The 12,488-nt window shown below is 51.6% G+C and overlaps 1 long non-coding RNA gene across 1 annotated transcript; it reads right to left on the minus strand.

Moving 5' to 3' along the window:
• Positions 1–3,316: 3,316 nt before the first annotated feature.
• On the minus strand, positions 3,317–8,812 carry LOC308358883. The gene is made up of 3 exons (XR_013968350.1): positions 8,564–8,812; positions 6,469–6,595; positions 3,317–5,220 (listed from the first exon to the last, which is right to left on the minus strand). It is a non-coding gene; the product is annotated as an uncharacterized lncRNA (long non-coding RNA).
• Positions 8,813–12,488: the final 3,676 nt, after the last annotated feature.

A 12,488-nucleotide genomic window follows, 5' to 3' on the forward strand; every position in this document is an offset into this window, starting at 1 on the left:
TGCTTATTTGCCATTTATATATCTTCTTTAGTGAAGTGAGTGTTCAAGTCACTTTTGCCCACTTTTAAAAACTGGGTTGTCTTATTAGGTTGTATGAATTCTTCATATATTCTCGATTCAGGTCCTTTGTCACAGTTTGTTTTGCAGATAGTTTTCCCAGTGCGTGGCTTGCATTTTCATTTTGTTGATGTGCCTATTGAAGCCTCTTAATCTTTTTTTTTTTTTTTTAAAGATTTTGTTTATTTATTTGACTGACAGAGATCACAAGTAGGCAGAGAGGCAGGCAGAGAGAGAGGAAGGGAAGCAGGCTCTCTGAGCAGAGAGCCCGATGTGGGGCCCGATCCCAGGACCCCAAGATCACCACCCTAGCCAAAGGCAGAGGCCCAACCCACTGAGCCGCCCAGGCACCCCGAAGCCTCTTAATCTTTTTAAGTTTTTATTTATTTAAGTAATCTCTACACCCAACGTGGGGCTTGAACTCACAGCCCTGAGATCAAGAGTTGCATGCTCTACCGACTGAGCCAGCCAGGTGCCCCCTGATGTAACTGCTGAAAAGCAAAAATTGAAAATTTTGATCCAGTCCAATTGATTTCTCTTTTTTCTTGTCATGCTTTTTGTTATGTTTCAGAAATCCACCAAATCCAGGGTCAGTGTGCTTTCTTCTGGAAGCTTTATTGCTAGAAGTTTTATACTTGTGTCTGTGATGAACTGAGTTGACTTTTGCATATGACTGGAGGTGAGCCTAGAGGTTTGTTGTTCCATGTGTCTCTGCAGTTGCTCTAGCACTATTGGTTGAGAAGATTATCTTTTTCCCTATCTAATTGCCTTGGCCTATTTGGTGCATGGAACCCAGAAGTCCACTTGGCATTTGGCTTCGGGCACTAAATGGATTTGGGGCTCAAATGATCAGGCCTGCTTCTGACTCTCACTTGACACTGCCTCCTTCTGTGGCTGGTTCACAGGACGATCTTCCTGTAGTATCAAGATGAACATTAGTATCCCCAGTGTTTAGATACTCAGAGCCACAAGGGGTTTGTTTTCGATGTTCTGGCACATGCATATGCACAGCCACACACACGCACAGCAGACCAGCTGCCTTGCACAGAGCCCTGAATGGGAGAGCAGAGTCAGGTTCAGGTCAGGGCATTTCACCGAATCAGTGTTCTTTGCCAAAAGACTTCATTTTACAAGGTCTCCGCACAGATGACCATTCAGGATAAAAGGGATTGCGTTCCAGGGGCGCCTGGGTGGCTCAGTGGGTTAAGCCGCTGCCTTCGGCTCAGGTCATGATCTCAGGGTCCTGGGATCGAGCCCCGCATCGGGCTCTCTGCTCAGCGGGGAGCCTGCTTCCCCCTCTCTCTCTGCCTGCCTCTCTGCCTACTTGTGATCTCTGTCTGTCAAATGAATGAATAAAATCTTAAAAAAAAAAAAAAAAGGGGATTGCGTTCTGATAATGAGTGTCTGCCCCACTTTGCTTTCAGGGCCGAGCTCCACTGGCTCTGCTGGACTCACCTCTAACTCCAAGTAGCCCTTCCGTGTTGCCCACATAGAGAGGTCGCATATATACTTAGAAACTTTGTTCAGAAGTTTGCAACATTTATAGAATCAAAAGGCTTCACGTAAACATATGGATCTCTCACTCTTGGAAAACCCAGGAATGGGGGCAACCCTATGTCGATCCCATCATCTCTGATCCCTGTACCCAGGGACAGCCTCGTCTCAGGGGCAGCAAAAAACAGCAGATGATGGCGGCCACGGACACAGTGACCTGGAATATTGGCCGAGCTGCCAAAATCCGGGACTACAGTCACAGCATTCCTGCCTGTGCACTGATGGCCCTGAAGTGACCAGCGCAGGGAGACTACAGGAACCCACACCACCTTTAGGTTATCTGCTCTGGCAGTGAGCAGCACGTGCTGGGTATGCCCATCGTGAAGGGTCACTGTACACGTGCTAGAGGACAGGGTGAGAGTACGCAGGACTTCTAAGACCTCCAGAGCTGAGTCTCTCCTGTGGCCAAAGACAGTGTCAACTGGGTTTTTTTTTTTCCAGTTTTTTTTGTTTTCAAAGGATTATTGTTTGTTCATTTTTTTGTGCTATAAATTCTACCGTGGCTGACTGGAAGCCATCCGTGTGAACGTGGAATCGAGTGGGTATAATGTGGCTCAAGCATAGCGTCTCGTTTGCCAGTCTCCCTGACCCCCTCACCTCAAAACCGGTGTTTCTGTACCCACTTACGGTTCTGCCTGGCCCTTGGAGATCTTGCATCCAGTGATGTAACCAACCTATCTATAGATTTTGGACATCAGGGGCCTTACTCATGGGCAGGTCCCAGGAGACAGCGACCCCTCAACTCTACTGGGGGAACGTGGACATTCCCAGGAACAAAGAACCCAACCCCTGCTGCCCGGGAAGAACTAGAGATCGCCATATGGAATACCCAGTGTCCAAAGCTCTGGGCCTGTCAGGCTGTCCTGGCATCGGGACCAAGATTTAACTCAAGAGACTTTCAGCCTGTCCCAGGAGGCCCTGAGCCTAGACTGCAAGGTGTTCTGTGCCATCCTGCTGGAAGGTGAGGTCTCCCACTAAGACCTTTCTCCCTCTTTATCCTGTTAGAGCCCCTTTCTGTTCTCCATCTCACCCACCCCCAACCACACACACAATGGATAGAAATAAAAGCTTCAGCAGTGAGGCAGGCAGTTCCAGGGTTGGGTGATTTGGAGACTGGACAGATCCATCGCAGGCACCATCTGTAGACAACAGTACCAGAAGGGCGCCTGGGGGGCTCAGTCATGTAAGTGTCTGTCTTCAGCTCACGTCATGATCCCAGGGTCCTGGGATCGAGCCCCGATTCTTCCTTTCCCTCTCCCTGCTACTCCCCCTATTTGTGCTTGCTCTCTTTCCATTTTTTTTAAAATTACCCACAAAAGAGGGAAGCTATTTCTGGAAAGTCCTGGAGAAAAGAGGTCAGTCAGGTCCATGCCTGAACCACTGGGGACAGGGCAGAGATGGAAAATGAGGCTGCCCCCAAGAGCTCCCATCACTCATGTCTCCCTCCTGGGAATGAGTGAGGACAAAGTCAGCCTTCCCTGAGTATGCTGAGATGACAAGCTGTGGGGGGCCCCTCCAGCCTGTAGAAGCGAGATGCCATCTGGCAATGACATAATCTGGCAAAGCACCTGGACAGATTAGAAAGTGTGATGTAGTTCCTGAAAGCTTCCCAGGTATCTGGCTGTCTCCTGGGAGGGGTGTTAGGATATTTTTCAATTTTTGGCTTATGGCTTCTTCACAAAGGTTCCTTTCACATGTTTTCTTAGGAGTGAAATCTTTTTTTTTTTTAAAGATTTTATTTATTTATTTGACAGATGGAGATCACAAGTAGGCAGAGAGGCGGGGGGGAAGGGGGGAAGCAGGCTCCTCACTGAGTAAAGAGCCCGATGTGGGGCTCGATCCCAGGATCCTGAGATCATGACCTGAGCCGAAGGCAGAGGCTTAACCCACTGAGCCACCCAGGCGCCCCAGGAGTGAACTCTTAAGGTGAACAAAGAAAATGCCCCAGTTAGTGGTTTTCCACATTTGCTACACTCCTTAGACTTTTCTTTGGTATGAACTTTCTGGTGCTGAGTGAGGCTGGGCTCTGGCTGAAGGCATTCCTATGTCCACTGCACTCAGGTGGCTCTTTTCCGGTGACCTTTCTGGAGCTGAGAGAGGTCTGACCTGTAGCGGGAAGCTTTTCCACACTCGGTACACGCATAAGGCTTTTCTTCAGTGTGAACTCTCTGGTGCCGACCGAGGTTGGATCTTGTACTGAAGGCTCCCCCACGCTGGCTGCACTTGTAAGGCCTCTTTCCAGTGTGAACTATCTGGTGTGTGACAAGGTTGGAGCTCTAGCTGAAGGCTTTTTCACACTCACTGCACTCATAAGGCCTGTCTCTGGTGTGAACCTTCTGGTGCGGAATGAGGGCAAAGCTTTGATTAAAGGCTTTTCTACACTTGTTACACTCATAAGGCTTTTCTCCAGTATGAACTCGCTGGTGTGCAATAAGGTTAGAGGGCCAGCTGAAGGCTTTCCCACACTGTTTGACAGAGATCACAAGTAGGCAGAGAGGCAGGCAGAGAAAGGGGGAAGCAGGCTCCCTGCTGAGTGGAGAGCCTGATGCGGGGCTTGATCGAGACCATGACCTGAGCCGAAGGCAGAGGCGTTAACCCACTGAGCCACCCAGGCGCCCCTGGTGTGAAGTTCCTGATGCCGATGAAGATGACAACTGTTAATGAAGGCTTTCACGCATTCACCGCACATACAAGGCCTTGCCCCAGTGTGTGTTTTCTGGTGCTCCACAAAACTGGCAGCTGGAGACTGTCCGGCGCGGTCTGCACTTACAAGGCCTTTCTTTGCTGTGACTTCCTGATGGCGAGCGACACTGAAGCTGCAAGTGAAGGCTTTCCCACAGTGGCCGCGCGCATAAGGCCATTCTTCAGTGGACTCTCCAGTGCCGAGCGAGTGTGTACTTCCTGGTGAAGGCTTTCCCACACTCGCTGCAACCGTGATGCACTTCTCCAGTAGGAACTTTCTCATGTGTCCTCACTTTCAAAAGGTAGCTGAAGGCCTTCCCACATTCCTTACCCACACGGGATGTCTCCCCGGTGTGGTTTTTCGGGTGATGGAACGGTGGTGGCGTGCTCTTCAGGGGCGTTTCCCGTGCTGGGCATCTGCAGGGTCTCTCTGGAATGAGAGAGCAGGTGGTCTGGCAGCATGAAGGCCTTCAGAAAGCTGCTCCCACGGCTGCTGCGCTTGAAGGACTTGTGTGTGGTGTGGCTCTCTGCTGCTGCTGGCAGCTGGCAGGCCTCCTTGTGCCTGGTGCCCGTGTGGCTTCCCCGTGCTGGGGGCGGCCCGGTACTGCAGGAGGTCGAGGCCGTCCAGGACATGCTTAGCACGTTTGCTGCTTGTGAAGCGTTGTTCTCTGCTGGGCTCCTGCTGGCACTGGTGAGAGCTTATTCTGAGCCAGAAGCCTCTCCCACATGCCTCACACTTGTATGGTTTCTCCCTAGGGCGACTTCCCTGACGCTTAGCCAGGTGTAATGTCTTTCGAGACCAAGCCGCACGTGTCACAGGTGTCGGCCTTCAGGGTGGAAGGACATGCTTAGGGGTCCTGAAATGGTGCGCTCCTTCTACAGAAACACCCTGTTCGAGAGGGGCCTCCTCCACTCCGCACCAGCGACCTGAAAGCAGAGAAATACCAGCAAAGTGTGTAGGGGCTTTGTTGGGGGGGGGCAGCCCCCTCCCAGATGTGGATCTGTCAAATTGAGGAGGGAGTCTGCAGGATCAAGTCAGGCGGAGGTAGAGCTTGTGGTGCAGGACAGGGCCCAGGAAAGCCACCGAAGGTGAAGATCCAGGACGTGAGAACACATGTGAGGGTTCTAGCTGGGAGGAGAGGCAGGAACTGCAACCCCTCAGCTCTCAGCAGGACCCAGTACAGGCAGGCCCCAGATCTCAGACAGGAAGAGGGGCCACAGAGTCTCCATGAGCGCAGGAAAATCCAGCTGCAACCAGGCATCTGGTGCTTAAAGCCTACATGAGGATATATGCACATCTCATAATACACTGACCGTGGGCTAAGGTGGGACATCCCTGTAAAAGGAGGAGTGGAGGGGAATAAGGGAGACACAGAGATCAGAGCACTGTACAGAGACAAAGTAGAAATGGCGAGAATGCATCGTCTAGAACGAGGAAGGAAAGTGGAGTAAGGTACGGGTACTGGCCCCAGCAACAAAGGCCAGTGGATACAGGGCAGGTAGTACAGTACGAACCCAGCCCCAGTGTCACGTCTGCTCCAGCTCCCACTCATCAGAGCCAGATCCCCTCCCAGCCTCTTCTGTGGTATATGGAGCTCTGTGCACCCTGTCAGGCTCCCAGTATTCTCTGTCCTGTTCCAGGTGAGCAACCATACAGGACCTGAAAGCTCTAAGTCCTGGGAAAAAGACAGAGTGGGTGAGTGGCTGGCCCAGCCAAGGGCAACCTACCCTGTGATAGACGAGAGGGAGCTCATGTCATCTCCGCAACTGGGGAGAAAACCCAGCGTTACAAAATAAGCCTATGAGGAGCATCTCCTAGGAAGAGCCCAGCCACGGGTAGTGACGATGTCCGTGTCTACAGTTCATGACGTAGCCGGGCTCCTGGAAATGTCTGATATAAAAAAGTGGGGGGGAAGAACCTGGGCACAGAGGTGCCACCGATCTAGACAAACTCAGGCAAACAGACTGAGCCCCTCGGTCCTGAGCCCTTCTGCAGGAAGGGAAGCAGATATTGGGGCTCCTCAGGGGAAGGAGAAGGCTGTGCCTGTGCCCCAGCTCTGCACACACAGCAGGTAGCCCAGAGGCTGTCTGCTCAGCTGTCAGAACACAGAGCTGTTCCCGGGAGAAGAGGAAGGACAGAGACCAGAACAGCAAGCTGGGGTGGGAGGGCCTTACCCATTGAGGCCACAAGCGCCAAGGTCTCCAGCATCACACTGTAGTACAGGCGCCTCTGAGTCTCATCAAGGAGCTCCCACTCCTCCTGGAAGAAGTACATGGCCACGTCCTCAAAGGTCCCCCAGTCCTGTAATGGTGAAGACAGCTAAGTCAGCCATGGTGAGGACAGGGCAGCAAGAAAACTACAAAAAAAACCACAGATGAACCCATCCAGACCTGGGCCCGTGCTGCTATCTTTCTGGTGGGTAGTCTCTGACTCCCAAATCAACCCTGCCAACAAACTCCTAGGTCACCCTTCTCCCTGAGCTCCAAAGCCATGGGGGCCATTGCCTCCTCGTGTCCCACTGATCACTGTGTCCTCCTTCACACAGCAGGGAGGTGGGCAGATAGTTGCCACAAGGTCTGGGCTTGGTTGTAGGGCCTCACTGCCTCCTGCCAGGCGATTCTCCTGGCTCCCCAGATCCTGCCTCCCAGAACAACGGCACGGGCTCATCTCACGTAGGGCCCAGTACCAGGACTCCAGTCCGTCAACTCATACGCCCCTGCATGTGCACGTCCGTCTTTGTACCACACATCTCCAGACCCCACCACTATCCCATGGCCCATTCTTCCTCCCAGCAGCCCTACAGATCACTCTGCAAATGGTGTACAAAATGTGGCTAACTCGGTGAGGTCAACCAGGATCCCATCCTGACCCAGACTAACAAAAGTCCCCACTTCCAGAGGTGGCACCCGCCTCTCCTTCAGTTTCTCTAACTGGTCCTATTCCTGCCTTTAACATTTAGCCATCCACACTAGGCCACAAAGACTTCTGGGACCTCCATGTCTCTCTGCCTTTATTCGTGGTGTCGCCTCACAGGCCTCAGTATTCCTCTTTCCTTCTGATGCACTTTCCCCCCCTGCCCCAAGCCTAGGACACTCAGCCTACTGCCACTGAGCTAACCTGTCATCCTGACTGAAACACTCAGACCCCCCCAGAGGGTGGCCAAGAAATGGCTGTGAGCCCACACAGAGGTGACTAAACACGAGTCCCCATTCCACTGTCATGCTACTTGAGTCTCCAATATGCCTTAGCCTCTGTCCCAGGGACCTTGGTCGCTTTCTGGACCCTCCTCTCACACACACCTTCTCTTGTGGCTCCTCCTCCCTTCATCTGACTTAGTGACACCCACCGACCCGGCCCAGTACCGAGGCCAGCCACCCAGGCCCTCAGATGCCCCTGTAGGACATCTTCACCATAAGCAAAGATGCCCCCTCTCAAATCTGAGCCAGAGCTCCACTTCAGCTCACAGGCTGACTGCTGCTGACTGGATGTCTCCAAGCTGAATTCCTCAGCATAACTTAGACCTGCCATGTCCAGCTGCCCTTTAGGAAGTCTTTAGGACATCTCAGCCTGGACAGGGTCAAAATCTGCCTCCTGATCCTCCCTGAAACCTGCTCCACCCAGGAACCTCCCCATCTCATTCGATGCACTTCAGTTCCACCTAGTAACCGAGGCCAAAATCCATGCAGCTAGCCCAGGCTCCACTTCTCTGCACATCACAAAATCTGGCTGACCTGAAAGACAGATCCAAAATCCAACCATTTCTCCCAACTCCAGGCCATGACACCATCACCCACCTAATCTAGTAAAAGAGCATCCTTATGAGCCTCCCTTTCTGCTCCCTCAACTTCACCTCCTACCCCACCCTACCTCTGTTTTCCACTCTGCAGCCAAAGGGAGCCTGTGAACACCTCCTCTACTCCAAACCTTCCGTGGCTCCCACCACCCTCAGGCCAAGATCCCCAGGCTGCCATGTCCAGGCCTGACTCCGGCCCACCGGACATAAATAACGGAGGCCTCTGGTTCCCCGAATACTCCCAGCTCAGTCTCGTCTCTGAGCATTTGCACATCCCGGTCCCTGTGCCTGAAGCAGCTTTCCACATCTTGTCCCACTGGATTCCAGAATCGTGAAAATTCCCACAGAAACTCCGGCCGGGACTCAGGACCTCAGGCTTGGGGTGATCCGAGGGTCCCAGCAGCAAAGCAAAAGAAGTGAAGGCGGAGGAAGGGTCCAGGGACTCCCCACTCCCTTCTACCGTGGGCCCCACTCACCCGCGCCAGGTCCACCAGCGCCGCCGCCGCCCGTCGCAATCGGGGCCTCAGTCAGAGGGGACGGCGGGCGAGTGCGGAGCGAAGAGGACAGCCGCGTTACCGGAGATCACGGCTGGGACGGAGCGGAGCCGCTCCTCCCAGCCTTCCCGCCCCCCGGCTGGGTCCCAAGGAGGCGCCCGCCGGAGCTCAGATTCCCCGAGGGCGCGGCAAGGGCAAGACGAACGTGCTCAAGGGAGACGCCGGAAGCCCGGCGAGCCGCAGGAAATAGCCCCTCTTCTGCGCTGGGATTGGTGTGCGGGTCGCCGCCGTCCCCGTGGCCTTCTGGTCGTTGTAGTTTCTGCCGCGCACAGGCCTCGCGTGGGGGGCGCGCGCGTTCCGCTTGGCCACGCCCAAGTGGCCCCGCAAGGGCTGCTGGGAAGGGGAGCCCGCGGTGCGGAGTGGCGGTGCGGTGCTTACGCTTGCTCTGACGGGGCTACCCCGGATTCCTCCCGCAGAGATGCAGGGCCCCGCACTCTGGAGGGAGGACCAGCCCGGAGGGGGCCCCTGGGGCGCAGCTCCACTTCTGCATTTGCCCCGTCAGAACCTCTGGGACGAGCCTGAGCATTCCGTGCCTGGACAGCCCCTGGGGGCTCGGACGCTCTCCCAGAAGCAGCTCTAACTCGAGATTCGGTGACGAGATTTGGTCACTACTGCACCTTTCCTCGCGAGCAGTGACGGAGACGTATTTAGCACAGGCCAGGCACATAGTGCTGTGAAACCCAGGAAGGGGACCCCGCTAAGGTGTGAAAGGGCGGGCTCTCGCTTGGCACGGCTGGAGTCAGTGACCGACAGAAGCAGCTTCAGCAGCCAAGAATCCTCAGCTATGGGCCCCGACAGAAAAGCCGCGCGTTGCATCTCCTACAGCCGTGAGTGGGCCCGGCGCCTCAGCCAGCGAGAACCCATCATCACCCTGAACTCTTCTCCGCTGGACCTTCCTTCACTGCAGCCCCTCCTAACCCCCTTCGTCCTCTCCATACAATAACGTTCTTCTCCTTTGTTACACTTGCCTACAGTTTTGCTGTATCTTGCATGTCCAGAATTGTAATTCTCTCCTATTCCCAAATAAACCCATGTTTGTTGGTAAAGTAACTTTTATTTGTAAGGTTAACACTGTTAGGGTCCGTGATCAAAGGAACGAGAGTGATGCAAAGTGAAAGTCAAGCAAAGCTTTATTTCACGCCAAGCATCGAAAATCAAACCGACTGGTAAGGGCTGTCTCTTACGAAGAGATGACTACGATGACCTCGATGACCTCGTCAGGGCCGCTCCGTACAAGGCTGCTCTGGACGAGACTGCTCCAGATCCTACTCCTGCAGGGGACAGCTCTTATTCCCCGGAGGGAGGCTGCTCTGGCAAGGCCACTCCCCTGAAAGGGAGGCTGCTCTCCAATGACGCCGCTCTGGATGAGGCTGCTCTGGACGTGGCCGCTCTCGGAGGACTCTTATGCTCCTGCTGACAGCTCTTACTGCTCCGGCGAGACTGAGCCTACTGGCCACGCAAACCAGCTTTTATAGAGGCACTTTTAGCCGGGCTAGACACAGGTAGCCAATGAGATTGCAATACACAGAGAAAACTGCACAGTCATGCTAGATCTGCCACACATAAAAAAAAAACTGCTAGGTTACACACGGGCGGCCAATTGAATTTCAATTTACCCTAGTGGATATACGCATGCCCCTCTGATTGGATGTCTTCACCTGGCCCTCCTGCCCTTGTATCTAGGCTTTGTAAGGAAGTTCCTTTGGGAGGGGCAGGGTCAATCTAAGTTCACTGCAACAATATGGGTCCCTCTGCTTAAGTAAGCCCTTACAAACACTACTAAATAAATAAGACAGCTGTTGTTATCATTATCATCACCATCATCGTCCCAAGGCTCTCATAGCACTGCCAGGGGAGGGCAAATTGGAAACACGTCTTTTGAGAATCATTGTTGACATCTATTAAAGAATAAAACGCCCTCATCCTGACTTTGCAAGTAGCCATATAGGCAATGTTCAAAATTTTAAAAAAAGTATATTCTTGTACTGTGTTAGGCAGAATATAATGACCCCAAAGATGTCCACTAACCTGTCTGCAAATGGGATTCCCTCCGGCCTTGGTGCTAGTGACAGGAGTGCCAAACAGGGTGGAAAGCTGGTAGCACTAGGGCTCCAAATCCCCAGAGGGAACAAGAGCCTGCCCACCTCTAAAATCCTGCATTTTAGGATATGTGAGCTATGCAGGGATTGTGCTAGTTTCTTATTGCTGCTCTAATAAATTACCATAAAACTAACTACACAAGTTTACTCTTCCAATTCTTTTTTTTTTTTTTTTCTTTTACTCTTCCAATTCTGGAGGCCAGATGAAATTAATTTAGCTGGGCAAAAATCAAGGTGTTACCACAGCTGGTTTCTTTTGAGGTTCTAGGAGAAAATCTGTTCATTACCTTCTCCAGCTTGTTGAGGAAGCCTTCATTCCTTGGCACTTGACTTCCTTTCCTCACATCACTCCAACCTCTTGCTTCTGTTGCTGCATCTCCTACCTCCTCTTTTGACTTTCTTTTTCCACAAAAATGTGTTTTTTCACTGACACTTAATTTTCAGATAGCAGAGGAATCTAAAACAGTTTTTTTTGGGGGGGGGAGTAATTTCAGATTATAATTACTACTACACTTAAAATTTTTGGTTAAATATTCAGTAGTGTATTTAAACCAGAGTAGTTAAAACACAGTAGTTAAAACACAGTAGTTTTCATTTTAACTGTTATGCCCATTTAACGGGTCCGTGATTAAAGGAGCGAGACTGATACAAAGCGAAGGTCAAGCAAAGCTTTATTTCGCGCCAGGCATCAAGAATCAGACCGACCGTCAAACAGACCGGTCGGGGACGCCCCTACAGAGAGGAAGACCCCTCCCTGCTTTCCAGACTAACTTTTATAGCGTAAAGGCCTTGTGGTTGGGCCTGGCCACACACAGGTGGCTAATTGAATTACAATTCACCCCATAGTAGCCATGGAAACTAGCCCATCACCTTGGTAGCTAGGAGACAGTATGCGCCCCCACTGATCGGGTGTCTTCACCTGGCCTGACCCACCCTTGTACCTGGGCTTTGTTACCTGGAACTGGTTTCCGGGACTTGTTTTTAAGTCCCCTGGGGGAAGGGGAGCAAGGACAGTTTAAGGGTTAAACAACAAAGTTATTGTTTAACTTCAATGGAAGCCTCTGGCTAAAATAAAAATATAAAATAGGTCCTTACATTAACCATTTTTAAGTGTACAGTCCCATGATATTAATTGCATTCATAATGTTGTAAAATCATCACCACTACCTATTTCCAAAAGTTTTCCATCACCTGAGCAGCAACTTTGGGTTCCCCCCCCACCAGCAGCAACTTTGTACCCATTAAACAATAACTCCCCATTCCCCCTTGCCCTGGCCCCTGTTAACTTCTTTTTTATTTTTTATTTTTAATTTTTTAAAATCTTTTTTAAAATTATTTATTTTTTTAAATTTCTTTTCAGTGTTCCAGAATTCATTGTTTATGCACTACACCCAGTGCTCCATGCACCCTGTTAACTTCTTCTTCTTCTTTTTATTTATTTATTTTTAAGATTTTATTTATTCATTTATTTGACAGACAGAGATCACAAGTAGGCAGAGAGGCAGGCAGAGAGAGAGGAGGAAGCAGGCTCCCTGCAGAGCATAGAGCCCGATGTGGGGCTCGATCCCAGGACCCTGGGATCATGACCTGCACCGAAGGCAGAGGCTTTAACCCACTGAGCCACACAGGCGCCCCTGTTAACTTCTAATCTACTTTCTACTCCTATGAATTTGCCTATTCTAGTGATTTCATTTAACTACTCTTGTCCTTTTGTGTCTGGATAATTTCACGTAGCATAATGTTTTCAA

This window comes from Martes martes (assembly GCF_963455335.1).
Source record: "Martes martes genome assembly, chromosome: 17".
Lineage (NCBI taxonomy): Eukaryota > Metazoa > Chordata > Mammalia > Carnivora > Mustelidae > Martes > Martes martes.